Raw genomic sequence first — 27438 nt, 5'->3', positions numbered from 1 at the left:
CAAGGTCATAGGTCACTGCAATGCAAATCCCTTGTTAATCCATTGACCCACAGTGCAGAGGGTTAATACTGGTTTGCTAAACCAGGGGACCCTAAATCAGTCAGATTAAGGAGATTTTCCAGGAATGTCTGGCTTTATCTGAAGATTGCTGGATTGTTTGGGTTTGAGTGTCCATGGACTGAGGTTAGTGGAATTAGATCTTCGAGCTTTTCCTCAAACCCAGAGGGAAGGAGGTTAATATTACACCACGGTTTGGAAACACAATTAAGGCCAGTCTTAGTGTATAATCACCACAGACGAGGTTGATCAGTTTAGACTTTAATACTTTTTCCAGGTGTTAAATAACCCACCATGTCAGTCCCAACAATACAGTGCAGCTCTCTCCCTCTTCTTATTTTTTTAAGATGTGGTCACATTTAGAAAAGAATCCATGCAATATAAGCAAAACATTTCCCCATGCAGATTTTGCACCAGGTTCAGGTTTTCAGGTGTTGACAAGAACAGTATTCTACATTGAAAGTGAGTTCGGCTTTCATAGATTGACATTCATTATTCAGCAGGGCAACCAGTGCTGTTCTGGGTCAACCTGGGTGATTCTAACACACACACACACACACACCGTCTGTCCGGTGAAGCTGAGCGGAGGAAGCACGCTCCTTGTGTGTGAGGCAGAAATAAGCGGGGGGTAGTAGCTGAATGAAGTCAGGTTAGAATCAGGAAGTGGGAGGACCTGGTCTCGCTGTGGGTGAATGAGAGAGAGTTTGTGTGGATAGAGGCAGCACTTGCGCGAGGAACAGGAGCCAGCGACAGGACACGAGCTTGAACCCAACGAAGATTTCGAGGAAAGGAAGCGGAGGTCGGGTTTTTGGTGCGGCTTTACTCCACCCATTCTACCTTTAGGAGGAAAACACCGTACGCTTTTTTGGATTTTCTTGCTCTGCACGAGCGCACAGGAGATGGTTTGTCACTGAGCGCGCGCCACTGACACAAAGCGCATAGTCCGTGTCCGTTAAGCGACGGTTGGGAGGGTTTCAAACGGCCAAGTCGCGCGAAGAGGAGGACGAACTGAAGGATTTCTCCACTTCTCTGCGCTCTTGGGGACCAGACACTTGGCTGCCTTTGTCCGAGAGCCTCTCTCGCGATTAGCTCTGGATGTTTTTCTGCTTTCTCTTCTTCTTTGGGAAAGGCTTCTTATTTTGCATGGCTGTCTGTCAATCGCTCAAAAGGAGCGAGAGGAATTCGCCGCCTGTTTATGGATTATACATTGTTTGACAAGCAGAATGTGAAACGGCGCATTTACTAAACCTCCTGAAAGTGATTTCTTGACTTGTTATTTTCGTCCGTGCCAACCTCGCCACGTCTAAAGGTACACCGCACCTTCATATCCCTCAAAAATGGATTTTTTGTAGTTCAAATTTCGATTGCCACACTGTCGTTCGATGTTTTAGGGGAAATAAAAGCAGTTTCGGCGGATTACTCGATGGCTGGAGGATTTAGAGCGCTGTTTTCTTGTCTCTGGTTGTGGATAATTGTAGTTGAAATCTCTGTAGAGAATGTTACCAGATGTTTTTTTGAATAAAGCGGTCGCGCAAACGCATCTTTGTGTGGAAGCGATGTCTTTTGACGTCATGTGTAAATGAATGCATATCACATTATTATTATTATTATTATTATTATTATTATTATTATTATTCATGTTTCAGCTGTGAAAATGGCGTGAACGTTTTTATGTAACGTTAGCTAATTTAAGATAAGAAATGTATTTTAAATGGGCAAATATTTGATAGGGTTGTCGCACCTTGTAAGTGTCGTTTTTGCCTCGAGCTGGATATGGATATAGTGTTGCTAAATCTGTCATAATAATTGCTTTCCAATGAGCTGTTTTTTTTTTCTGATGATATATTCATAGTTATGTATCCAACGAAAGACATAACAATGTCCCATTGTAAGTCTGCATCCACGCAAAAGCTCTTCTGTTTGCCAGTGCGTTGGTTAATTATTGTAAAATTGTTTAAAAGGTGCACATATCTCGTGTATTATTTTTCTTTCGAATGACTAAGTGGAGAGTCAGGTTAGATGCTAATGGGTGGACTGTAATGGTTCTATCTTTGTTGCTGTTTAGCCAATTGAATTAGCCGATGCCCCTTTGACACCACACTGTCACTTAAATAGGCTTTCATTACCTAAATGCTGTGTAAATTGCAACGCTGGATGTTTGCACAATAACATAGCAATGTTAATGCGTACAACCCGATCTCAAGTGCAGCGCGTCGTTTGGCGCATGGAGCCACAGTGCCATCCAGTGGCCGCTCTGGGAAGAGACTGACTTCTTGCGCTCATTAGTGCTGCCCTGCCTTTGATGATGAAGCCCACCTGCTTGGTTCTGAAACAGATGTACTAACTCTCTCTTTCTCGCTCTCTCTCAGGGCTCAGATGCCAGCTCAGAGAAACTCTTCAGCACAGCTGCAGTTAAAGGTACGTGGTGGAATTTCTTTATTCCATTCTGCTTGTATGTTTATTGCTTGTGCAGATCACAGTTGTCTAATGCTTGATGGATTTCACTGTTTCTACAGAGGCACATACGCTAAATGGTTATGGTTGTTATTTTCTGTGAAATTATATTTTAAAGGCATTAATTTAATGTTGGCAATTGATCTAAAAATGAAAATTATCATCACTGTATGTGAGGATAACCCAGGTCTATATAATATTAGGCAAGTAACTATGAAGCATGCAGTCTTTGATGCTTCACAAGTCATAAACTAGAATCTGTCACATTATTCCAGACAACCTTATTTACCAATACTGCATTCAGATTACGTCTAATGTGTTTTGCTTTCTGGGGTGGCATGGGAAATAACGCATTTCCTCGAGGCTGACTACGATTCCATTGACAGGCACAGTGTGTCGTATCCGTGCTTTCTCACAGCGTATGGGCTGAGAGAAATCCATCTGAGCCACTCTGTTAAACAGATCCCAATGTGCTGCTGAGTGATGAATGAGAAAATCCATTTCAGGCGCGCAGCATGTGTAAACGCCACACACTGGGTCCCATGTGCAGCGGCGTCTTGCTTCTGTTATGGAAATTGATTAGTTGTGAAATGCTAAATAAAGGTGCTGGATCTGCGGCACAGACGGTAGTGGAAGAAGCAATTCTACCCTGCTGGTTTGATACTCCGCGTGTGTGATATTGTTTGCCGTGTCTATTTTAAAAGCACGTTTTGTGTTTATACAGTGAGGAGTTGCGATGCAGGCACCGTCTGTTCTTTGTGTGCATGTAAACGTCCCGCCATGCGTGTAGGAAGTTGGTTCGTGTGGAGTCTGCAGTAAGAAGGCGTGAGTCAAAGGATCCGGGGAGTCAGTTGAGTTGCTTTTAAAACCTCAGTGTCTTTAGACAGCAGGAGCCCATCAGCACATCGCTAATTTGCTCTTAAAGCCTTTGGAATTTGAGCTCCCCCATTTTACAAACCCCAGGCAGGCCAGCATAATGGAGCCCAGCCTTGTGAATCCACATTCTTCTGTAATGGTGCGTTACCAGGATGGAGAGCGTGATGGGTGGGGTGGGGAGGGAGAGACGGAGGCTGGAAAGAGATCTGACCCCGGGGAGGAGGTGAGAGAGAGAGCGACTGATTGATGCCGACAAGCCCCTTGTTCCTCCTTTTCCCCCTTGCTTCACTCCCTCGGGACCCCAAACACATTTCCCACATTCTGCTCTTTGAAGACCTTTCGAGGTTTGATTTGTGAGGTTCAGAGGAGCGCTGAATGGCGACCCTTTTTCGGAAAGGCTTTACCTCCTGGATACGCCTCGCAGTGGCCATTACGACCCCTCTGAAAGGATTAAAACTCCCTTTGTGCGCCTTAAACCAACACATACCCGCCTCCTCTGCTTCTGAAAAGCTGGCGCTTGGGAAACAGTACACAAATATGCTTTCTCTTCTCACTGACTGCCAGGCCACTTCGTCTCCCTTCAGACTCTATTTCCATTTAAATGTGTGTCCTTTCTTTCTCATTTCCCTCGCTCCTTCACGTTCCCCTTGTCCCTTTCTCGCCTTGCCATATGCAGATCTTTCCATTGGCAGAAGGGATGGAGAAAAGAGGATCGTCCTCCAAAGCACAGGTGCAAATTAACTTAGGCGCTGTGGTATTTTTATTGGAGGGTTTTAGGAAGATGAAAGACAGCAAGTGTACACAGTACGCTGCTCTCTGTTACAGAGGATTACCAGTCGCTCAGACTCTTAACCCTTACAAACAAAAGAAGAAAGGGAACGTAGAACTGAAGAGCTGAGAGACCGAAAACAGAAAAGCTGTCAATATTTGCCTGGAGCCTAGAACTAGAGGCTCGCTGTTGTGATATTCACGCCCAGGTGGTTGACGCTCACAAAATGCCTCACATTCAACAGCGGGATGAGAGGGAAGAGTCACCTCAGAGGGGAAAATATGGATCAAACTCCAAAAAAAGCAGAGCAGAACTGATCTTAGATCATTTATTGGGCTGTAGGCCATTTTGAGCGCTGGAGAGGGAAGAGAAGAAGGTATAAACAGATGTCATTGTCAGTTTTGTCACATAATTTGAACACAATCAATTTTAAGGTTAAAAATTAAACAATTTCCAAAGGATCACGAAATTGGTCATAATCCAGATATTCACAAGAAATGCGCTAACATCTAGGTATCTTAGAGATGATCTTTATGGATGGTAAAATGTATGACACACAGGAAGTTTCCCGTAAGTGACAACCTGTTCAGTAAGATTTGCATAGATGCCCACTTTAAATGTTCTTTGCCGAATTAGACCTTCTCTTCGCCTCTCCTATTTCCTCCTCTCCTTCTCTCCCTCCTGATGTTTTGTGTAATTGTAGCTTGTTTTCTTTTTTCTCTCACTCCTATTAAGCAGAATCATTAAATGTTCGACTTAATTACTGTCTCTCTCACATAGCCTGCAGGTGGCTGCCAACAAGCCTGCCTCAATTAGTGTATTCATCGCCCGCATCTTGTTCATCTAAGAAGCCTTTTGCTCGATTTCGAAGCAAGTAAGAGTGAGAACAACAAGAACTGTGACCAGTTGACCACTGTGATATGTAACTGTTTCATCAGGGATTCTGAGACTATAGAACTTTTCAATTTTGTTTTTCAATTATGTTGTTCCCTCCATGCTGTTCAATGTCAGACCAAACTGTTCGCAAACACAGTTAAAAAACAATTTTCATTATAGTTTCATTATTTTGGTTACACTTTATTTTTGAGATGTCCTTGTTCAAGTGTTATTTATACATTTAAGTAGGGCAGTGCAATTAATCGAAATTTCAATGTCGACTTTGGCCTCAAACGATTATGGAAATCCAATAATCGAGATAAAACTATTATTGTGCCCCATCCTGCCCTCTTTTCCAGCGCTGTTTGCATTCCTCCATAAAAACCCTAAAATCATGTAACGTGACTTTTGCAAAATGGGACGTGATTGATTTATCGAAGTAACATTATATTTATTCATGTTTTTAAAAGTGTGAAAGAGAACTTGAGCTGCTCCTCAGGAAGATATATGCACTCAGAGATGGAACAGAACACGGACATTTAAAGTCATCTTTTAGCTCAAGGTGCGCACCTAAATGGTCAAAATGAATGTGTAAAAATTGTGGTCAATTAGTGATTATTCATGTATACCTTTGTTAGTGATGTAATAAATGAACATAAAGAGTTAAGAATGAAAATACACTCTTAGGGTGCTTTCACACTAGCACTTTTGGTGCGCACCCAGGTTCGATTTACGTCAGAGTTTGGTTCGTTTGGATGATGTGAACGCGGTCTTCTGAACTTGGGTGCATGACCAAGAACCGTACCTGAGTCCACTTAAAAAGGGTGGTCTGGAGTATGGTTCATAAGAACTACATTACGGGGTTCACTGCTGATGTGAACGCAATCGTACCAAATCGCGGAAGTGAACCGCTATTAATGATGTATTATTTGTTAAAAATGTTTGTTTGTGTGTGTGTTTCACTCACTTTCCTGACGAGCATGACTGACACGCTGCAAACAGAAAGCTGTATGTCTCATTTCTGTTCGCCTTTAAAATTCTTTAGAGCATTTGCAGTACATTCATATGATAGACATAAGTGCCGTTATGTACCCGAAGCTTTGTAAACAAAATGAACGGTTCAAAAACATAAATATATTAAAGTGTAGCTAAGCATTTGCCGCCTTCTCCTGTGCCACCATTACTAAGCACATGGTAAACAGCTGCTGGCTTTATGACGAAAAAAAAAAAAACATGGTTCGGACTCAAATAAAAACTATGAATGCAGTCCAGCAGGGGGAGGGGGGAGAAATCGAACCTGGGTTCAGGACCTGGCAAGCAAACCAAGTGTGAAAGCACCCTTAAAGTGACATTTTCCTGCTTCCACTGTGTGCTTAATATTAATCTAAGAGCAAAAGACAAATACAAAATCACACACTGCTCTTGAGTGAAGAACTTTTGAAGCTTTAATAAGAAACAAAAAAAGTTTAATTCTTACAATGAAGACTATGCTGTTTTATTTTACATTTGATTATTCATTTCTGTAATAGGCTGTAAACTGCTTAAGACTTGCATAAACATTAAAGCACAGTTTGTTTCATTTGTATCTTTTTGTTCTATTTTAATTGTCCTTTGCTTTTTTTATTACAGTTTAATAATTTTGAGTACTTTTTGTTTTTTAAGATTCCACAAGGTCTTGAGAAAATGGATAAAAAAAAAAACTTAAATGTTATGTAATATATTGACAAAATTATTCAAGATGACTCTGAAGGGACTGTCCAATGCAAATTGGTTTTATTCTGCAAAAACAATTAGAGGGAACATTAATAATTTTCATGAATTAAATGCTTTTTCACTGTAAATGTCTTGCTATCTTGCTTATTGCAAAGTCTGTTGAGTCTGACATTGTATTGGCCACATTTGACTTGGTTGATAAGACAGAGCTGTCACTACAGACTCTACTCTGGATACGTTATTCTCTCTCTCTCTCTCTCTCTCTCTCTCTTTCTCTCTCTCTCTATGCTGTATGCTGTCAGTGTCCCACTTAGGAGTGCCTCAACATAGGCCCAGACCACTAAACAGATTGTTTTTGATTTGTTTGGCAATAATTCCCAAATAATGGAATTTGTTTTCATTTCTAGCATCATTCATAAGACAGAAGGTAGCTATTTTGTGTCTACCATACTGTTTTATTTATGCATGTTCATGCATTGAATAAAATCTAGCCACCAGTAATGCAATATCTGCAGTGGTGCACATCTAATGCACAATATAATATTTATTTATGTTTAGTACATAGCTTGGTTGCTTATATATAAAAATCACCGAAGCTGACCAGATGTCTTGTACAATGTTGAATGAATGAGCACTGAATATACAGCTCAGACACACAAGCATGAAGGCAAGCAGTGGAGCGCTCATCTGAAGAGCAGAACTCGGGTGAGGCCCTGGGTAGAAGGTGTAATTTTACTGATGATGACATTGTCGAAAGATTGAAAAAGAGGGGGAGAGAGGATGAAGAGAATGAAAGAAGAGGCAGTGAGATGAAGTTTGAGGCAGATAAGAGTTGTTAAGAGCTGGAATAGATGGAAGTGGAGAGCTCTTGAGATAGTGGAGCGCTCGCTGAGTGCTGTAGTCTCCCAAATTTCTGATGCTTCAGGAGCGTATGTGTGTGTTTGTATGAATGTTTGCATACCAGATTTTGTGTGCTTGACACTGGCTTGAAAAGCTTTTTTTATTATTTGCATTTCATGCATGTTTTCCACCTTATTTTGCAACATGGAAATAAGCTGTTTCCTCTAAATAGACAAGACTGCCTGTTATATAGGTAAATTACTAAAAGAATAACAAAGTGCAGTACACTGTAAAATTATTTGCACTACAAACCAATGTGTTTCTTTACAATTATACATTTAAATAACATAAATACCAGTTTGCAACAAAAGGGCATCATAATGAGTTATTTTATAATAATATAATAATAATAAAATAATTGGTAGTAGTTGACACAGGAAGCCTTGCACATTCAATTTAAAATATCTGCATCTGCTCTTACATTGGAAATAATGTGGCTAATACAGATGCATGTAGCTCTAAAATCTAATTGAATGAGGCAAATCTGAAGCCATTTGCAAACAGGGCGATAAAAAGGCTATGATCCACACACGAAAATCCATACACGTTATTTAAGCACAATTTTTATTAATTTGGAAAGTAATGTAATGATCTTGGATCATTTTATTGCTTGGCAACAGCATAACGTTAAGCTAACACCCAAATCGAGATTGGAAATGGGCATCCTGTCACAGTGTAACAACCCTTAATTGACAAATTTGTTTACACTGCTGGTTTGGTAAAAGCCATTCTCGTGGCTTATTGCTTTAACATTTCATCTTTGATCAATAATATACACAATCTCTCAGGTTGTCTGCTTATGTTGTCTTGTTTTATGTTGAGTAACCAATTGGAGTGAATGATTGATGAAGTCAAAGTTTCCTGTTTTCTTTCTTGCTCTTTTGAGGATCAACGAAGAACATCTGTCAGTCTGTCTGTTTTGGGGGAGGTAACTGATTACTTGTTCTCAGTCAGCTCAGATATCCTTCCTCATACTGGTCATGTCTTTATAGTTTGTATAGAGACAGGCTGTAATTTATGGCTCTGTGAGAGTGTGTGTGATGAGAGATGCGCTGTAATTCACAGCACATTGTGCTTGTAGTCTGCAGTAATGTCTCCTCCCCTGACACACAAACACACAGAGGTTAACACACCATGGGCAACATTCTGATTTACTCCCCATGGACAGCAAACAATAGCGCCACCCACTCTCATGGCCTTTCCCAGTGATGTTTGAGTGTGTGTGTGTGGTTGTCCTCACGTAGGAGTAAGCATTGTTGTATAACCATACGATTATTTTTTTTCAGTAGGCTTGCTATAAGTGGTTTTCCTGCCATGGGGAACACTAGTGTGTTTTAAAACAGCTTTAACTAGAGCCGCACACTAACAGTGCTGGGAGAAGAGGTGGAGATGCCATGTAACTGGTGATGAATTGGAAGTCAGACACTAGTTTAACGCTATCCATCATCTCGGTCCGTCCCGCCTGTAGTCATAACACAGCCATGACTGCACTCCTACACTCTCTCTCAATCTGTCCCTCTCTCAAAGAGGTCATTCCGAGGTTGTTTGCAAACCCCAGAGGTTGAAGGACTAAAGTAAATTCATCCATCTTGGTGACTAGAGGAGGGTGCAGAGAGAGAGGAAGAAAGAGAGGCCAGGGAGACAAGAGACATTGTGTAAACACTACTATATCCGACATGCTACGCTAAACTCTGGGAGTCTGGAAGCCATCGAGCTTAATGAAAGTCAAGCGCAAACATTTGAATGGGCCACACTCCAGAGATAAAAGTAGTGCCTACTTAGGGGCACAGGGCAACTGCTAGCAACACTTATTGAATTCTTTTTACATGTCTCAGTTTCTTAAATTCTTAAATTTGTGTCTATGGGCGAATTCCAAACAGAACTTCCCAAGTTCCAAAGCAGAGCCCTTTATGTGTTCTTTTAAGGGTGTAGGGCATTACTGTCTCATATTTGCATTTGGAACTACCTTGACAATGCTGTGCGTGCGTGCATTATTCAGCACTTCATCAGTTGTTGCAAATAAATATTTCTTCTCATTAGTATTATTTTATTTACCTGGAAATTAGTCTCTTTTCAGCAAAATTCAAGTTTTTAATCAAAATATGATATTTATGTGAAGGGTTTTTTTTTGGGGGGGGGGGGGGGGGGGTTGTAATATGACCCACTATAAGGGTCATATTCCAAACTATGTCACCTTACTGATCTAGGTACGTATTGTGAGGTATGTATTTAAATATCGTCTCACTGGGGTTTAACAGTATACGTATTCGTACCATATGTATATACAAATGGAAGTGATGCCTTTGCCTTGGAGTGGGGACTTTGGAGTGAGCAGGGCACATGTGAGCCATTATGTAGTTGTTTGGAATGCACTTGGCAAAGGGAGCGACGTAATTTCCTCATTATTTTCAGCCGGGATGTTCCCGTGACAATGCAGCACAAAAAATATACATTTGATATTTTATAAAGTTTTATATATATAAAATTTAATATATTATATAGCATATTTTAAAAACTTTTACAAATATAAAATGTGTGTTTATTTGCAACAGTTAAGGTAACAACAATAAAGAGAAATATACTGTATGGCAGTAAAACAGCGACATCAGCTGAAGGACACTGTGCTGCGTTGTCATGGAAACATCCAAGCTGAAAGATAATGAGGAAATAACGTCACTCCCTTAGCCAGGTGCATTCTAAACAACTACTAAAGGCACACATGTGCCCTTCTCACTACAAGGTACCCACTTAAAGGGCTCTGCCCTTCAAAGGCATAGGGATGATCACTTCCATTTGTAATTTTCCCCTGTGAACCGTATGGTACGAATACGTATACTGTTACACCCCTAGTGAGACATAGTGATAACACTTGTTGCCTTCTCTAGTGCAATCCTGGGAAATATGCATGGTAGTCCAAATGAGTCATTCATTGTAGTTTTTGAAAATGTGATTTATGTTAATAAAATATCTCCTTTTGAAGTGAACTTTGAGGTTTGTAACTTTGCAGATTTTTTTTAAGGTCAAACAGCAACATTACAGATTAACTAAAGTTGAAAAAGTTAAAAAGCATAATAGGACCCCTTTTACAATAATAAGAAATATTTCTTAAGCACCAAATATTCTGAAAACGATTCTGAAAATTCAGTTTTGACATCACAGGAATAAATTGCATATGGTGGAAAACTCTGTTGTTACTATATTTTATATTAAATAAATGCAGTCCTGGTGATCTGATCCCAAACTTTTGAATGTTAGTGTATTTGTTTGTGTTTATAAGCTCCTCTGAACAAATTTCAGAATGCATTAGCAATTTGAAATGGACTTGTATGTTTTCTTTGACTGTGCTTAATCTGAAAAGTATGTGTATGTAAAATTCTGGTGGTCTCATCATGGTTGACTGACATGAATGAGTGACAGAAACTGAAAACCGAAGTGAAAAGGTTCTCTGTGGTTAAAACCCTGCCTTACAGCTGTGATGACATCACCTTGTAGCTCCCCTTCTTTCTGTTTGGATAAGATGAACATTTATTTTATTTCTCCCTCCAGCTCCCAGTTTTTCGTCTATTCCCAGGTCTGTCAATTTGTTTTGTTCAATTATGGATATGGCAGTTCGAGGTCTCGTTGGTAGCAGGACAATAAGCGTGCAGAGATCTCGACCTAGTGTGTGTGTTTGTCTGTGTGCTTAAGTATATTTTAACCCAAAATTTCAGAGAAGCGGTAATTAGGCCTCTGGATAGCCAGTGCTCAGCTGGAGAGAGACAGAGGTGCGTAATCATGGGATAAAGAGAGCACCAATACAGCAACAAACTCTCCTGGCTATGTTAAACTTAGATAGGTTCACGCCCCTGCCCTCAGGGTCAGAGTTCACTTAGGTTGAAGGTCAAGCTTCAGAGTGTATCACCATTTCCTACTGATCTGGCTCAAACCTGCCACTCTAAATTGTTGGAGGAACTTCACATATGTTGCGTTCCACCCAGAATTTCTTGGAATAACCTTATAACATTAGGAAAACATCAGTGTTCCTAAGGTCCAGGTGCTTGAAGAAATAGTTTAATTGCCTGTGTGTTCATCGTAGTTTGTATCATCTTCTTATATTCTCTTTTGCAGATTACAGATTTTCTTATCATGAGCAGAAGGCCTACGGTATCTTTATTCAAGTCTCCAGACACCAGTTAGTGGCCTGTTTTGTGCTGAAGTCTCTGATTCGAAGGCAGATAGACACAACTGTGACCCATTAAGACTGAAAGAGGAGCTGTATGAAGTCCAGGAGGTAAAGCAGTTTTCCACCATATAACTGCTAGATGTTTTTTTTTTAACAGATCAGCACTAGCCTGAAGTAGGGTCAAGCTGGTCAGGAACTGTGACCCATAAAAAGAGTGAGTGAGAGAGAAATGCCTTGTGGACACCCATGGTGGTAACCACAGATAGATGTTTGACGGACCACCTTCTGGGTGGGATAACAGCGTCTGTGTCACCGCTGTGGTCCCTCAGGGAGAGAGCTCCTCTCTCAAATAGTAAACACTGAAATACTCAGTTGGAATGGAGGGATGAAAAAAAAGTTTAGAGGCACAGCTGGTGAACAGGCTGAGTGCAGAATGTATGTTCATATCCAGGAAAAGCAGAGTATTAATTGCTCCCTAAAGAATTGATGCTTCCTTATTCACTCTCTCTCAAGCTAGGGGTGGGCGATATGAGCTAAAAAATAATATTACGATATTTTACAATATCGATATTATATTACAATATAAGAAAAAAAATTTACAGGCAAAATATTTTAACCTTATATAACTAGATTGACCGGTGTATATAACTTGAACACATCGGCCAATCTGAAATATGTATCGGCCGATGCCGATATTTGGTATTTTTCAAATATCAGCATCAGCCGTTACATTTTTCTGATATATATGCCGTGGCGGTATATAACGGTTGACCACTAGTTGGCATTATAGGCCTATTTCTGAATTAAATAATAAAATGCGACTTATTCTCGACTTTTTATGTGCATAGCACATTTTAAACATGCAGCAAACCTTTTTAAATATTTTTATAAATTACTGAAAACTATTTTTTTATGACTTTTAAAACCATTTAACTGACTGTATTTATCTGTCAAAATCTGAGTCGGTTAACTGATTAAAATGAGCATCTTATGATGCTCTATGTGTTTGATTACTAATTGATTACTGAACAGAGCAGACGAGTGGAACACACCAAACAAACAAGCCTGACTGACGCTCACCGTCAGCCTGATAATGGCCAATGGCCAATCGTCGGCTTGGTGTGTCCCAGGCTTTAGGTAGGCTATTTCATTCAAGTCAATATAAAAACAATTATGCTATGTCAAGCATTCTTTTATTTTACTGAGCATAGTAAATAAATTGGTAACCATGTATCCACTTGTTTGAGCTCACGGTTTTTAAATGTAGAGCATTTTCTTTATTAAAACATTTAATTGTTAAATTTCCAGTGTCCTACCTATAATTAATTTGGTTTGACAAAACAAATCTTTAAAATCATTTTTCTCAGTTTCACACCCTAACGAGTTAAGAATAGAGCAAAATCAGGCCGCCTGGAGGACTTGCTCAATTCAGGCCAGCTTGTGGTTGCTCCAGAGAATTCTTCACTGAAGGGAAAATCCAGTGTGTGCTTTCATATAAATAAGCACTAATGAAGTGTGAAATGTTCCATTTTATCACCATTGGTTCCATTTATGGGAGATTCCACACCCGGCCATGGTTTTCTAAGCTCTATGAAGAGCTGTCCCATTCGCAGGATTGTCACCATCTGTTCCAGATTACATTGCTCTGAGAAGAGGCTGTTTGATTTCAGTTTTAAATGGCACTCTTTATCCCGTGCATCAAGTTTTATTCAAACAGTGACATCTTAAACCAGACATTTCAGTCTGGACCTCAGTGCTTGGGCTTAAGGGACACTGGAAAAGCAAACAACTCGCTCTGCTGAGGGCTGTTGTTTAGATTAGATACAACAAAAACACAGACGCAAATGCATTGAATTCTGACCGCTAGTGCCTACCGACATGCACTCAAGAGACTCACACTCAGGGGAGACTCTGCTTCCCCTCTGCCTCAGACATGAAATATGATTTTTACATCCCATAACAAGTATGTATGTGTCAATGTATCCGTCTGAGCCACGGCCTCCTCTGAGAGTGCTGCCCTGCACAGAGCCGGCTTTGTTCTGATAGTAACCCAACCCAAGGGGCCCTATTTTAACGATCTGAAACGCAAGTGTCAAAGCGCGAAGCGCAAGTAACTTTGTGGGCGGGTCTCGGCGCTGTTGCTATTTTCCCGGCGGGATAAATGGCTCTTGCGCCCGGCGCAAATCTAAAATGGGTTGGTCTGAAGTAGCTTCATTATTCATAGGTGTGGTTTGGGCGTAACGTGAAATAAACCAATCAGAGCGTCATCCAACATTCCCTTTAAAAGCAGGTGCGCAAGTTCCATTATGGATTGCTATTATTATGGCGTATTTACCAGGCGCACGCCAGGAGCGGTTCACAGCCGAGGAGACTGATGTTCTTGTAAGAGCAGTGAAAGACAGAGAAGTTGTGTTGTATGGGGATGGGAGAATAATTAGCCTGAATAATTTGTGAGCTAGTTTTAGGCCTATTTTTTTTTCACATCTTCGTGTCACACCACAATGATTTCCGTCATCTCATGTGTTAATATTTTTTTAGTGTAACAATTTATGATTTGCAAAAATAACTGTTGCATCTGTGTAGATTACATGAGCAAAGTGTATGCGCGTTGTGCACGCTATACATTATGGCCAAGCATGCGCCCTTAAAATAGCATAATGAACAACGCGCAACGCGCCACTGACTTTAGACTAGGTTTTTTCTGGTCAGTGGCGCAATTGTGTAATGGAACAGCAAAATAGCACCAGGGATCGTTTGCGCCGGAACACGCCTCCTTTTTTGCGCTGAACCGCCCAGGGAGCGCAAGTTCATTCACTAGTTTAGCGACGTGCTTCTGTGGAGGGAAAAGCGCGCTTTGCGCGGGTGCAAAATAGGAATGACACATGCGTCGGTGTACAAAGTCAATTGCGCTGGGTGCAAGATAGGGCCCAAGGACTTGCAGGGTCTGAGGGGGTCCTGGGTTACCCAACGACTCTCCCAACCAACCTCATCGTACTGAAGTGTGTGTTGAAAGACTCCAGAGGCAGCTGGCTGTTTTGGCTTCCCTTAGCACTTCAAATAAATGAATGAAGACGTGAATAACATACACGCAGCCTTGTGTCACATACTTCAGCCCTGGTTTTCTTCAGTCAACACAAGAACGACCAATTGAGTTTGATTTTAAAGGATGAACTTGTTAAAGTATAGTAGGAAGGGAAGGAGAAAGAGATCCTAACATGGGAATGAGGGGAAAGAAAGAAAGAGACTCTGCTTTGGATTCTGGATTTCTTTGGGAACAGGTTGAGCCAAAGGATTGGTTTACGGCCATGCCCTAGGAAGGCTGAGTTTCCAGGTGGCTCAGTCCTAACACCCCTTAGGCATACACATACAGAAACAGCATGTGTGTCTCTAATCCCCAACTTACTGAAACATGAGCCTTGGGTAATGAGAGAGCTTTACACACACACAGGCTGTGTGAGCTGGTAAGTGCCAGTTCTGGTGGGCTGTTGGAGGGCTTATGTTTCCAGCGATCTCAGTGAAGGGCAGAACTCTGTCCCCTGTGTCATACATTCAGAAAGACAGAGAGGCATTGAGTGCAATTTCTGCCCTGTTTGAATGGATTAAAAACATTCAGCTGTGAAACCTGAGTGAGAGAGGAAAATACTAACTATAACATATCATATATTTATATGAGTAGTAAATATCTATTTTTAAATATAAATAGGTACTTGGAAATTGGAATAAATTTATATCGGAAGCAAAAAATTATAAATATTTATATAAAAAATATGCAAACAATATATAATATGCCATTTAATAAAATATATATTTGATATATTTTTTTATATTTTATGTTGTATTTTCTGATACAGGGGCATTGCTTTGCATTTAATAAAACATTTTTTTTTACATTATAATACAATTTATTAATATATAATTAATATTATTATTGTCTGATTTCTGTATATTCCTATATACAAATATACAGGTTACATATTTAAATATATATTAATATAAAAATTGATAAAACTTATATAAAAAATATTTGTAATATTATTTTGGGTTTTAATAGATAATAGAAGGATCCTAATAAACAAAAGTTTGTAATACTTAAATGCTTTTTAAATGTGTTTTTTGGTTGTGGGACAGGCCCATATATATATACACCTTACCTGTTGTATCAAGCACCACTAATTGTCATCTGTTGTATTGGCCAACATTTATTTTTGTGTGTGTATATTTGCCCAGTGGGGTTGTTATTATTCTCTGTAGGTGATGTCATTTTAACTGTTCTTCACTGTGCGTCAGGACCTTCCCTCTCTCCAGCAATAGCTGTTACCCTGCTGTCTTTAAAGCACATACACACACTCTGATCCCCACCTCCTTAAACACTATGGTACAACCCACTGGGTTAAACCACTTGATGCTGGGGCCAAATGAAGATGTGTGTGTCATTCAACCACTGCACAGGACACTAGTTATATGGCAGGGCAAAACAGCCATCAAAAGCAGCAGGTGGACCTGCTAGATGGGTAGGTGTATGTGTTTGTGTGTGTATGAATACATCTCTGTTGGTGTGTTCCTTTATTACACTGAGTTTAGAGCTGCTTGATTAGTTCATGAATCACTGAAATAGCAACAAGGAGATAAGGTGATGGAAAGACTCTGACTTCCGTTCCATTCAGTTATTGACAGTAAACAGGTGTCTTGTAATCCTTTTCGTAGCGTAAGCAGGGTGTACATATCAGTTATGATGTGCTCGCCATCTGCTAATGTGAAAGTGTGTGTGTGTACTTTGAACACTGCAACTGCAACAGGATCTTGCCGCAACTGTCTCACTTTTTACAGTGGGCATCTGTTCGACATAATGCTCTTGTGTCCTCTATTAAAACCTTTGATGACTACAAGGTCACATGGAGACTCACTGTTCAGGTTTGGTTTCTCAGTGGATTTATAGTCCTGCCTGCATTTACCCACAGTATTAGTTACCTGCTTTTTTAGAAAGAGATAAAAGGGTTTGTTTAACAGAGAATGCCTGTAAGAGGTCTAGACAGATGAATATGGGATTTTTTTTTTTGTTTTGCTTTCAAGGTCATAGATAGTGTGAACATCTTATCCTTGGTCTAGACATTAAAGCATAGCCTAAATGTTGTGCTCGCTGACAGAAGGCGTGCAGTAAAAATAGGAAGATGTTGTGCTGATAGACAGGACTTTGACTCCCTCATCACCTCTTTCTCTTTTTGTTTTCCTTGAGCGTGTAAGTCTTCTCAGAGGCTGACTGTGCTGCTGGTGTTTTGTCTATGTTCCGGCATGTTTACATCAGTATTCACTGCAGCTGCTCTTTGAACAGCTGAATTATCTGCATTTCTCAGTCAAATGTAACTATTTCCTTTCATTCAAAACAAATTATAGAGTTATAATTTTGTAAACACTAGTGTATAGTCTTTGCTAGTTGTGCTAGGCTTGTCAGAGTAAATGGCTGATTTAAATTCAAGAGTGTATGATATACAGAAGTACAGTCCATTCAGTAAATCATTCTCTTATGTACCTGTGTGTCTTTTGCTCAACTTTGTTGTTAAATGCTGAAAATGAGTCTTTCTACAATCTGGAAAACATTAACATTAAGCATAACTTTGAAAGCATAACTAAAAAGAAAATATATAAAACAGTAAACAGAAATAGGATGTAACTTAGAATAGGAAATGGATTTCCCTTTATGAAAGGGAAGAGAAAAGCCATAGGTGATGTCGCACAGACCCAGGCAGGTGCTGGTCATTCAAAAGCTAAATTAAGAAAATATAACGAGGCATATCTTGCTCTCGGCTTCACTCACTGTGTCTTTACCAGACACTACAGTTGTCAACCGTTGCAAATCATTTTAACTTTGTGTCAGTACATCAGAAATAGAGCAAGGCATCAGTGTGGTTTTGTCGAGTCTCATCGCTCTACTGAATTTTGACGATTGCGTCCGGTATTGACTCAGTGTTTAATGTCATTGGAGAGGAGGAAAGCCTGTGTGTCCTGTGCTTTAGTGTACACACTAAGGCACATCAATGTTTCAAGTAATGCAGGTGTTTTTTTTTCCCTGTAGTTTTTTTTTTTTTTTTATTAAAAAAAGTCATCATGTTATTCATGTTTTGGCACAACAAAACAAAGTTTGAGAACCACTGGTCTAAAGTTAACAGTCAGTGTTTAAAAAGTGCAGTCCACATGTTTACATATGTTTATTATAGTGAAGTAGTGTGGTAAAGCAACAGATTTGCTTTTATATTTCTGCAATCTACTTTAGTTTGTGTGATTTGTATATTAATGTTTAAACCAGGCTTATTTGTCAGTGCTTTATGTTGTCATAATTATTACTTGCTTTTAAGGTTGGAAGTTCAACAAATCAGTTAACATACAACTGTGATTGTAGTTGTTTAATTAAAATGTCAATCATATCAATTCATGCATCACCTATTTTCATCGTAACAGGCTGAACTGAAAAGAAAATTTCAGTTTAATCTAATATTGTGTTGGTCATACTATACAATGATTTTTTTTAGCTTGTCTTTGTTGAATAATACAGAACATAAAGATCTTTAATTTTTAATTTAATTTTAATTCAATTGCGATATTGGGGGGGGGGGTCGCAATTAGATTATTTTCCAAAATCATTCGGTCTTACTAAGATCTAAAATCATTGATGAAAAAAGACTGATGAAAAAGTTATGCCTTTTCCTTCAGTGACTCTATACACTTTCAGCAAGTGTGTTAACACCCTTCTGTGTGTGTGTGTAACACATTCCCAGTTGCTGTCAGAGCATTCTCTGGTTTCAATGTGTGCACATGATCTCAGTCCTCAGGGATATATAAAGATTTGTTCTCAGAGGGATCAACACTGTCCTCACCATGGATGAAATCTATCTTTCTGCCAGAGCCTAACTAGCCTCTACCTTACACACACACATGGAATCCTTAACATACTCTGAAATGTAGAACAGGTTTTTTTGAGAAAAACCTGGTGACATGGTTGCCTAGACCTTTGGGCATCATAGGCATGCTTAGACTAACCAGACTCAACTCTGATACATTGAGAATTGATTTCTCACTAACATTCACAGGGGTGCTAAAAAGCAAGTGTTCAACAGAGACAGGAGTGTAGTAACAACAGCAGGAGCTTGCCATCTTGGAGAAGAGGCAGTGAAAAGCAACGTGTGACGGAGTGAATGAGGTGTGCGTGAGAATGAGCTGACAGTAATGTGTTTGTGAGGGTGGGATGGGTAGTAATAGTTGTGTGTGTGTTCTCAGGGCCCCAGGGAGCAGTGTGTCTGTCACAAGTGCTTAGAAAAACATCTCTGTGTTAATCACAGTAATTACAGCAGATTGACCAGCTTTAAACAGAGGCAGCAGCAGTTACCACCTTAGCCATCTGTGGGAGACTAACCCTCGCACATACACTGAACGGAACAATCACACAGATTCACACACATCCATAAAAGCAACAAACGCTGCACAAGGTGCTGAGTGCAGAGTGAATTGTGACACTAAATGGGCGGCCAATATAAACTCCTAGACATCTGCTGTCATTTTTGCTCAGTCTCCTCAAAAATGTCCCATGTATGCTCAGAATGGCATGTGTGGTTTAGTTTGTTTGTCTCTTGTGAATCTGTATGCCAGTTGATTTCCTCTTTTAGATTATCGCTGACATGAAGTATTCATGATCTCACATGATCACCACGAGGGTCTTCTATTTACAAATGTTCTCTGATTGGTCCATTACACAGGACCCTACCTCCCACTATACAAGCATTCTTTAGCTTTGTCAGTCACTGATTTAAAAAGGATTTTTAGAAAAAAATAACGATTTACAGCCCTTTTTAATGCTGTTAGGATGGAGTCCCTGAGTATTTGCAGCATTAGCTCACTCTGATATTGAATGTGTAATGAAGACTCCTGGGTCAGCAGCCTGCCTGAGTGTGTTATTTCAGCCCAAAGGTTAAGAGACGGATTGGACTGTCTGTCATTACAGTGATTGATTATGGCTGTGAGCGTGGCTCGATTAGAGACCAGGAGTGATCTCCTTCCATTAAAATGTAAATAAATGTCGCCTCTGCAATATTTTTATATTTTCAATATTTTATCTTTCTCTCACCCAGGCCTAGTTGTGCAAAAAAAAAAACTGCATTTTTGTATGTGTGTATGTAATTGGCATGGGGATAATGTGGAGGCTTGCCTTTGCTTGTGTATGATTTTGGATATGTACATGACAGATGTGGCCACTGTCAGCTGGGATTAGTCTGTCAGCACCTCAATCACAGTTTTGTTAGCATTCCCAGTTCATATTTAAAGCCATACTATATCAGCTTTCCATCTGCTGAAAATATGTTCAAGCGTAATTCTGTGTGCATGAGCTGGCAGATTCTTTTTATTGCATCACCTGCAGCTGTGCTCTCAAATCAGTGTTTTACTGTTGATTACATCAAGCGATGTTCTTTTAAATGGCCCTGTTAACAGTTTTTTTTTTTTTTTTTAAACACCTGTTCTGAACACCTAGCACAGGTGCACCGGTACAGTAGTATGAGCATCTCAGCTGTTGAGTTCAGCAGCTTCTTATTGCATAATGACATCCTCTTCAGTTAGGAATTTCTGCCGTGTGCTAATCTATTTGTGATGCAAGATTTTTACTCTGGTATATTAGGAGAGATAAAGTCATTGATGAGAGATGAGAGGCTTCAAAGACAATAAGAATAGCCCACTGCTTCTGCTGTCATCAGGTTTGAGCTGGTTAAAGTTGTTCATCTCTGAAACATGAAGATGTGAGTCTGCATGCTTGTTACTACTGCATTGTTTCAGCCATGGCTTTAAAGCTGCCCTCTGTGATCTTTACATCATCTTTCTGTAAAGCCCTTTGTCCTCGTTTATGCCCCGAGCGATCACAAATAGCCATGTCTAAGCTTTTACCAATGGGCTAAAGTCTCAGCTCAGATGATTGGACAGTAAAACGGCCGTCAGGCGGAGAAGACGTGCAGGGCTGTCAGTTACAATGAAAGGAAGAGTTTAACACCGGCCTGGGGGCACTGAAGGAAGGCCCCATAACCCCAGACCTCATCTCTGGCTTGACAGGAGTATGTGGGCTGTTTGAGGGCAGAAGGGATGTAGAAGTGTTAGGATGCCTGAAGCCCAGTGTAAGAGCATGACTGGCATTTGCCAGAAGGATAGGTTACCGGCGCATACCACCCATGGAGACCCAGTAAATATCCTGGTAGAAGTCTACTTACAAATGGCAGCATACAGGCTTATTTAGAGCTCTAGGCAGAATTCAAAGCACCCTTGTTCGCTGCAATGTTCGTTCTGATTTTTGTGCAGAATTGCATCAAGTAGTCAAACTACAATCAAATAGTGATGGAGTTGTCTGGATGACTAGCCAGCTAGACTGATTTAAGGAAGACAGGGCCTAGACATAAGTCTGTGAGCATATAAATGCTTTGATGATTAGGCTATCACCCAGAGACTCCTAAAATCAATGCTTCAGCAAGTCCAATTCTCTCACACACATACACATACACACATTAGATTCTTGCCTGTCTTAATTATTTCTCAGCATAATAAAAGCTCTTTTTGAAAATTGGTAAATAATGCATTTTCCGATTATACCTCACAGACAAAACATTTGTTAACATTCTGCTTTGAATTGAGACATTTTGTGCTGCTCTACCGATGGTCACTAGTAAGGCTTTTGAATTTGAACTGTGCCTAAGTACATTTGTTTGCAATAAACCATATGGACAGGCAATGGATTCATGTTTTCCACAAAGTTTGGATAGAATGAAAGATTACTTCAGAACTAAGCACCAGTCCATTTGAACAGGGAACTATGGTACAATTTGTAGATGCTATTGATCCAACATATTTTGCAAATTTTTGCTTAGTGATGAAGTGTGAAAGCAGAGGGAAGATAAAAATTGTAACTGGTTTGGCCACCTTTTATGCACTTCTATGCATGTTTCTTTAATTGATATATAATATTAAAAAAAACTGATTGAGTTTGTGTTTTTACAAAAATTGCCATGTTATTAAACAGGGTTAATATGTTTGATTCGAGTCAACATTGTGGCCTCATCCCAGATGTCTCATGTTTAGCTCCTTTCTAGAACAGATTTGGCTTAATACTTCCTGATTTGTCCAGTATATATTTATCTGTCTATTTCATTTATTATTCTCACTTTTAGCTAGCTTTAGTATAATAAAGTCCATAGAAGTCATAGCAGTGATAATATGCAGACTTGGTATGTAAATTAGATTTTATTTTGAAAAATTTGGATAATATCTGTTCTATTCTGTTTTCCACTTGTGTTTATGAGCGCTCCAGACTCTGGTTTTTAGCAGCTGAATATGTTCTTTCAGAGTGGACTCACCTCAGGATAATGAGCTGTGTTTTGCTGTCCGTTGAGACTTCACCTAAGCACACTGCTCCAGGAGCCTTGTAGACCTTAATCCTGTTCAAAAACACACACACACACACGCACACACATACATAAACATTGTGTGATCAGATGAGAACTTTGCAGCGTCCGCCTCCCGGTCTGTTCTACCATCTTAATAAACATCCTCCTCCACGGCTGCCATTTGGAATAAAAATCACCTCTCTTCACTCTTTTTTGGTGAGGCGAGAGAAAGCTGCATTTATTTGTTTCCAGGGATCAAGGAGACTTGACAAATTAACTCCCCAGAGAGGAGAAACACACTTCTCCTCCGCTCCCTGCCTGGCCCTGGAGTCTTCATTACGGGAAGAATAAGCAGTGTTTTCACTCTGTCTTGTTTTTTTTTAGGCATGTTAGTACATTGAGAGAGTCGCTCGAGGGATGAGCAGCAGAGCTCTCTGAGGTTCAGCCTTTTGGAAGAGCTTTGGATATTTTCCATCAAAAGTCTCTACAGGAAGGCCACAGTGCAGGAAAGAGAGCGAGTGAGATGGGCACCCACACTTTTTGTGTGTCTAGTAAAGAGACCACGTCTGTGCTAACATGTCATGTCAGTCGTTGATGGCCTACTGAAGCTATATAATAATATGAATTAGGGGTGGGCGATATCTCGATATTTAAAATATATCGAGATATTTTTTTAAACACGATATGGATTTTGACATATCGTATATATCGATATATTGTTTATATTCTGATTCCGCCACTTTGCTTGTTGCCTTCCCTGTGCTGTGCTCGCCCCCGCTCGCTCGCCCCCCGCCTCCTTGCTTTTGTCCCCTCTCACCTCGCGTGTAGAGAACTAGTCAAAAAAAAAAAAAAAAAACAAAAAGACAACTGGCTCCATTATATGGCGAAAGGCTGGCAGATGTCTACTGTAGGGCCCAATGAAACGCGGACGGAATCACGGAATCCAGTCATAAAAATGGAATTTACAGTTTAACGCGGAATGTCACGGAATTGGTCAAATTTTAAATGAATTAATCAAAAGTCGGTCATGCACATACATCAAATCGCGAAATGGACTAATATCTGCAAATATTAACCCGGAAAAGTCTATTTAAATATGAATCCTGCATGTTCTGCGTGTCTGTGTCAACGAATGGAGCAGAAGCGCGTCTTCATTAATTAAACACGGAAGCTCGCATAACGCTCGCGCTGATTTCATTGTCTTTCCTCTATCTAAATAAAGACGTGAACACATGAGGAACATCTCCAGAACTGCACCGAGAGTCACTTCATGAGCATATGACCGTTTGATTTGAGTAAGACTAGCTCATATCACATCATAGACTATTGTACAGCAGAATGTAGATAGCCCACTACTACTACTATTAAAATGAAACGAACATAATTTTATAAGGAATAATCACACAACATTTCTCCCATGTTTTATTTTTAATAGTAAATCCCCTTTGTTTACCAAAAAATAAAGTTTAATAATTAAAAGATAAATTAAATGAATGTTTTATGCCTTCATTTGATAATCAGAAAAATGTAAATACACAGAATTTCTGAAGGGAAAAAAACATTTCACATAAGGCTATTTAAGAATTGTTTTTAACTAATTAAGTTGTTTTTATGCATTTAAATAATTGCACATGCTAAAACACAGAATTAGGTAACAATAAAACATATGGTGAAGAAAAAAATAAAATGTTTCATAGGCCCCTTAACATGTAATATTTGCCATATTTGTTTTTGAAGTAGTTTTTTGTGGGTTATTTTTCCTGTAAAGATATCGAGATATATATCGTATATCGAGATATAGCAAAATATATCGAGATATATTTTTTGCTCCATATCGCCCAGCCCTAATATGAAGGGAACTCATTTATAAAAGCCTTCATTCTGACACAAACAAGTGTGAAAGGCTTTTCTTTGAGTGCTGTTAGCCCTCTCAGCCCTAAATCCAGTTATTCAGGCAGGATAAAGGGTGACTTATTGCACCCTCTGGACAGCTTGTTTCTGAGCTGGGAGCCTGAACTGCCCTTGTTAAAGTGTGCTTCGAGTGCCAGAGCCAGGAGGTATTGAGCCATGGGTAAAATGCATGGGCAAAAAACATCTCTTCAGTGGGTGTATTTTTTGGTCTGCGGCGTACGCATTCTTTTTGTGTGTGTATTTAGTTTGTTCTTTTGCGTGCATGTTTATGCATACATATGAGTGTTTGTGCATACGTGTGTCTTGCCTCCCCCATGTCTAAAATGGCAGATGTTTGACACAAACACATTCCCCAGGGGTGCCTTGTACTCCCAGTTTATTGATCTTCATTTGGTAGAGTGCTGCAGGCCAGACTGACCCTTAATGACTGCATCACACATCCTACCTCTCATCTGCACACCGGGACCATATGCTCTGAGCTGGGCCCCAAGGCCCATGAGAGATGGATCAGCAATCCATGGGGGTTCTGTTATAGAAGGGTCCCCAAAACCCGTGGGATTTAGGCTAATTTAGCATCTCTTCCTGCGAGCGATGGAGAGGCCTGGCTGGGTGAAAAGTGATAGAAATGACAGATTGGTGTGGTTCCCTCTGAGGCAAACAGATAAAGGAGTTATACACTACGATCTAGGGCTGCAACAACTAATCGGAAAAATCAGTTATTATCGATAATGAAAATTATTGACAACGATTCTCATTATCAAATCGTTGTGTCTGCCCAGAATACATATACAACTGTAGCTGGTCGCATCATGACAAAATGCATCTACAAATATTGGAGGAAACAGAATGAGCTCCTGCAGGAAGAGTGTGTGATCCAAGCTGCCCAAAACATGATAAATATTTATTTTAAACTTCATGCTGATGCATTAGTGTAATGGCTTGCAAAATCACACAAGACTTTACATTTTGTATAAAGTCCCACCCTGACATTCTGCATAAAGTTGAAATCTTTGCTGAAAAAAGCGCCGGCGTGGTGGGAACACAGAGATGCGAGGGAGACACTATTCAGCTCAAAAACATTCATTGTACAAACAAATATCTGTTGTTTAACATTTATATTTAGGTTTAAAAGTCAACATGCAGTGCGAGTAATTTATGAGAGTAGGAACTGTGAAGGGACAGCAACATGTAATTGTCTTAATATAAATATCAGTTGCTTTTACAGGATAAAGAAATGACAGTAAGAGGAGACTGACTATGATCAAAGTGCCACACAATGTGTTCCTGCAGAACATTACTGTGATTTTATTCGTCTTTATTATCTTTATTGTTTTAATTTTTGATCTAGAGGTTTAAACTATATTCACTGTATAGCCTACAGTGATAAGCAAATTTATTAAAACTAATTTATGTAAGGTTTTAATCAATTTTGTAAGGTTTGTGCCACTGCTGCTCTTAACTAACAGTATTGGTAATTAACAAAATATTTTTTTTTGCTGTATTTATTGGTTAAACCTACAATATGCTTAAGCTTTTAAGTAACAGTAAGCTATTTTTAATGCTATAATATAATTATTGCTGTTATCTGTGAAAGGCAGAAGAAAATGTCAAGCATGTGAGCTGTTGTCCAAGGCAAAGGAGGCCGTTTTTGTTATTATATGAATAAATACTATTTTAGTTGTTAAAGTTTGTTATTTGTCCACCAATTACAATAAAATCTTTAGATTACTTTTTTTTTTTTTTTGACAGATTCCTAAATTATTATTTTTTGTCTTATGACATGTGGTCTAATAAATTGTTAAGCACTGTATGTTTTCATAGCATTCAGTTGGCACATTTGTTTTAAGAAAATGGGCAGAATGTGGTATAGTGTGTTTTTGTCAGTAAAATTAAAATAAAGAAAATAGGGGTGTTAATCGAGTAATCTAAAAAATAATCTGCCAACTAATCGATTATCAAAATGATCATTAGTTGCAGCCCTACTATGATCCCCCATGAGTAGGGCTGGGACAACGCGTCAAGGTCATCGATGACGTTGACGCAAAAAATACGTAGACGCAAAATATGCGCATCGATCGTCGACCTGTTTTTATTTCTCTAAAAAACATTTGCCAAACGTTTACCTTATGTGCGCTGAATATACGCGATGGCCGGATCAACATTCTGTCCAACGTTATATAACCAATCCAGGGGTTTTTCTGCATTGATCTTTTTTTTGGCGGCTGTCAAAGCCTTATTTGATTGGTGATTGATCCTGACAGGGCGCGTACGAGAGAGAGCTTTTCCTCCATGACAGGCTGCTGGCTCCCACTGTTAATTGTTTTTTTTGTTTTTTTTGGAAAAGCACTCTCTGTATTAGCTTAAAGCCCTCAAGTTTACATTGGTTACTGTATTCTTTCAATTGCTCTAAACAAGTATTTGGGTGACCTTTTTATTGAATGCTAGACATCAAGTTGTTGTTATTTTCATCTGAAAGAAGAACTTGTTTTCAGTAAGCTAGGCCCTGTGTGTTCAGTAAGCTTGTTCCAGTTTTTATTTTGTAATTTTTAGAGCAATAAACATATATTGCAATGTTAAGGAATTCATGTTTCTTTCATTCAGATATGTAAATCAACATGTATAAATTGTTAGTAGTCAATTAATGGGGAGATAATCGAAATCAAATCGGTCTGAAAAAATTAATCGTTAGATTAATCGATGCATCGAAAAAAAATCGATTAATCGTTTAAAAAATAATCGTTTATCCCAGCCCTACCCATGAGTCTTTGGTCCCAGAGAATACACTGAACCTTGATTCACAGTCTCTTTCTTTCTCAAATCATGGAGTGCATCTATTTGTACAATAAAACACTAATATCTACTTTTGGGTGTGATGGTCAGGTTTTCCTTAGACAATTTATTACCTTTCCCTAATAAAAATATTAAGGCATTCAATGAACTTACACGTTTGGCTTGTTAGGCTCTAGTTCTCCTTGATGATTGAATATTAGGTCTCAGAATCAGGTAAGATGAGTAAGGTATGAGTAAGATGCATGCTTGGCCTGGCAGAGTACAATTACAAATTCATTTTGCTATTTTAAAAAAACACTGAAGCAGCAATAAAGACCTGCCTTTGTGAGTAGATCAGTTTTCTGTGTGAAAACTGTTTCCGTAGTTTAAAATTTGTTTTTGTTAAGTCTGTTAAACCTCTATCTCTATAATATGTTTGCATATGGTGTTTCTAAACACACTTTTTTTTTTGTCTCTCCAGTTCCAGATTTTAGTGTGGACACGCTCTCCACCAATGCCAGCCAGGAGCTGCGAGGCCTGGGCAT

General features: G+C 39.4%; 1 long non-coding RNA gene across 1 annotated transcript; it reads left to right on the top strand.

The window, feature by feature from the left end:
• Positions 1 to 334: 334 nt before the first annotated feature.
• On the top strand, positions 335 to 27438 carry LOC113097141 (uncharacterized). Its single transcript, XR_003288780.1, has 3 exons — positions 335 to 1366; positions 2427 to 2475; positions 27375 to 27438. It is a non-coding gene; the product is annotated as an uncharacterized LOC113097141 (long non-coding RNA).

The sequence above is a fragment of the Carassius auratus genome, unplaced genomic scaffold (genome assembly GCF_003368295.1).
Source record: "Carassius auratus strain Wakin unplaced genomic scaffold, ASM336829v1 scaf_tig00216120, whole genome shotgun sequence".
Lineage (NCBI taxonomy): Eukaryota > Metazoa > Chordata > Actinopteri > Cypriniformes > Cyprinidae > Carassius > Carassius auratus.
Note: the sequence above shows the minus strand (reverse complement) of the source record. Positions and strands in the feature narration are given on the sequence as shown.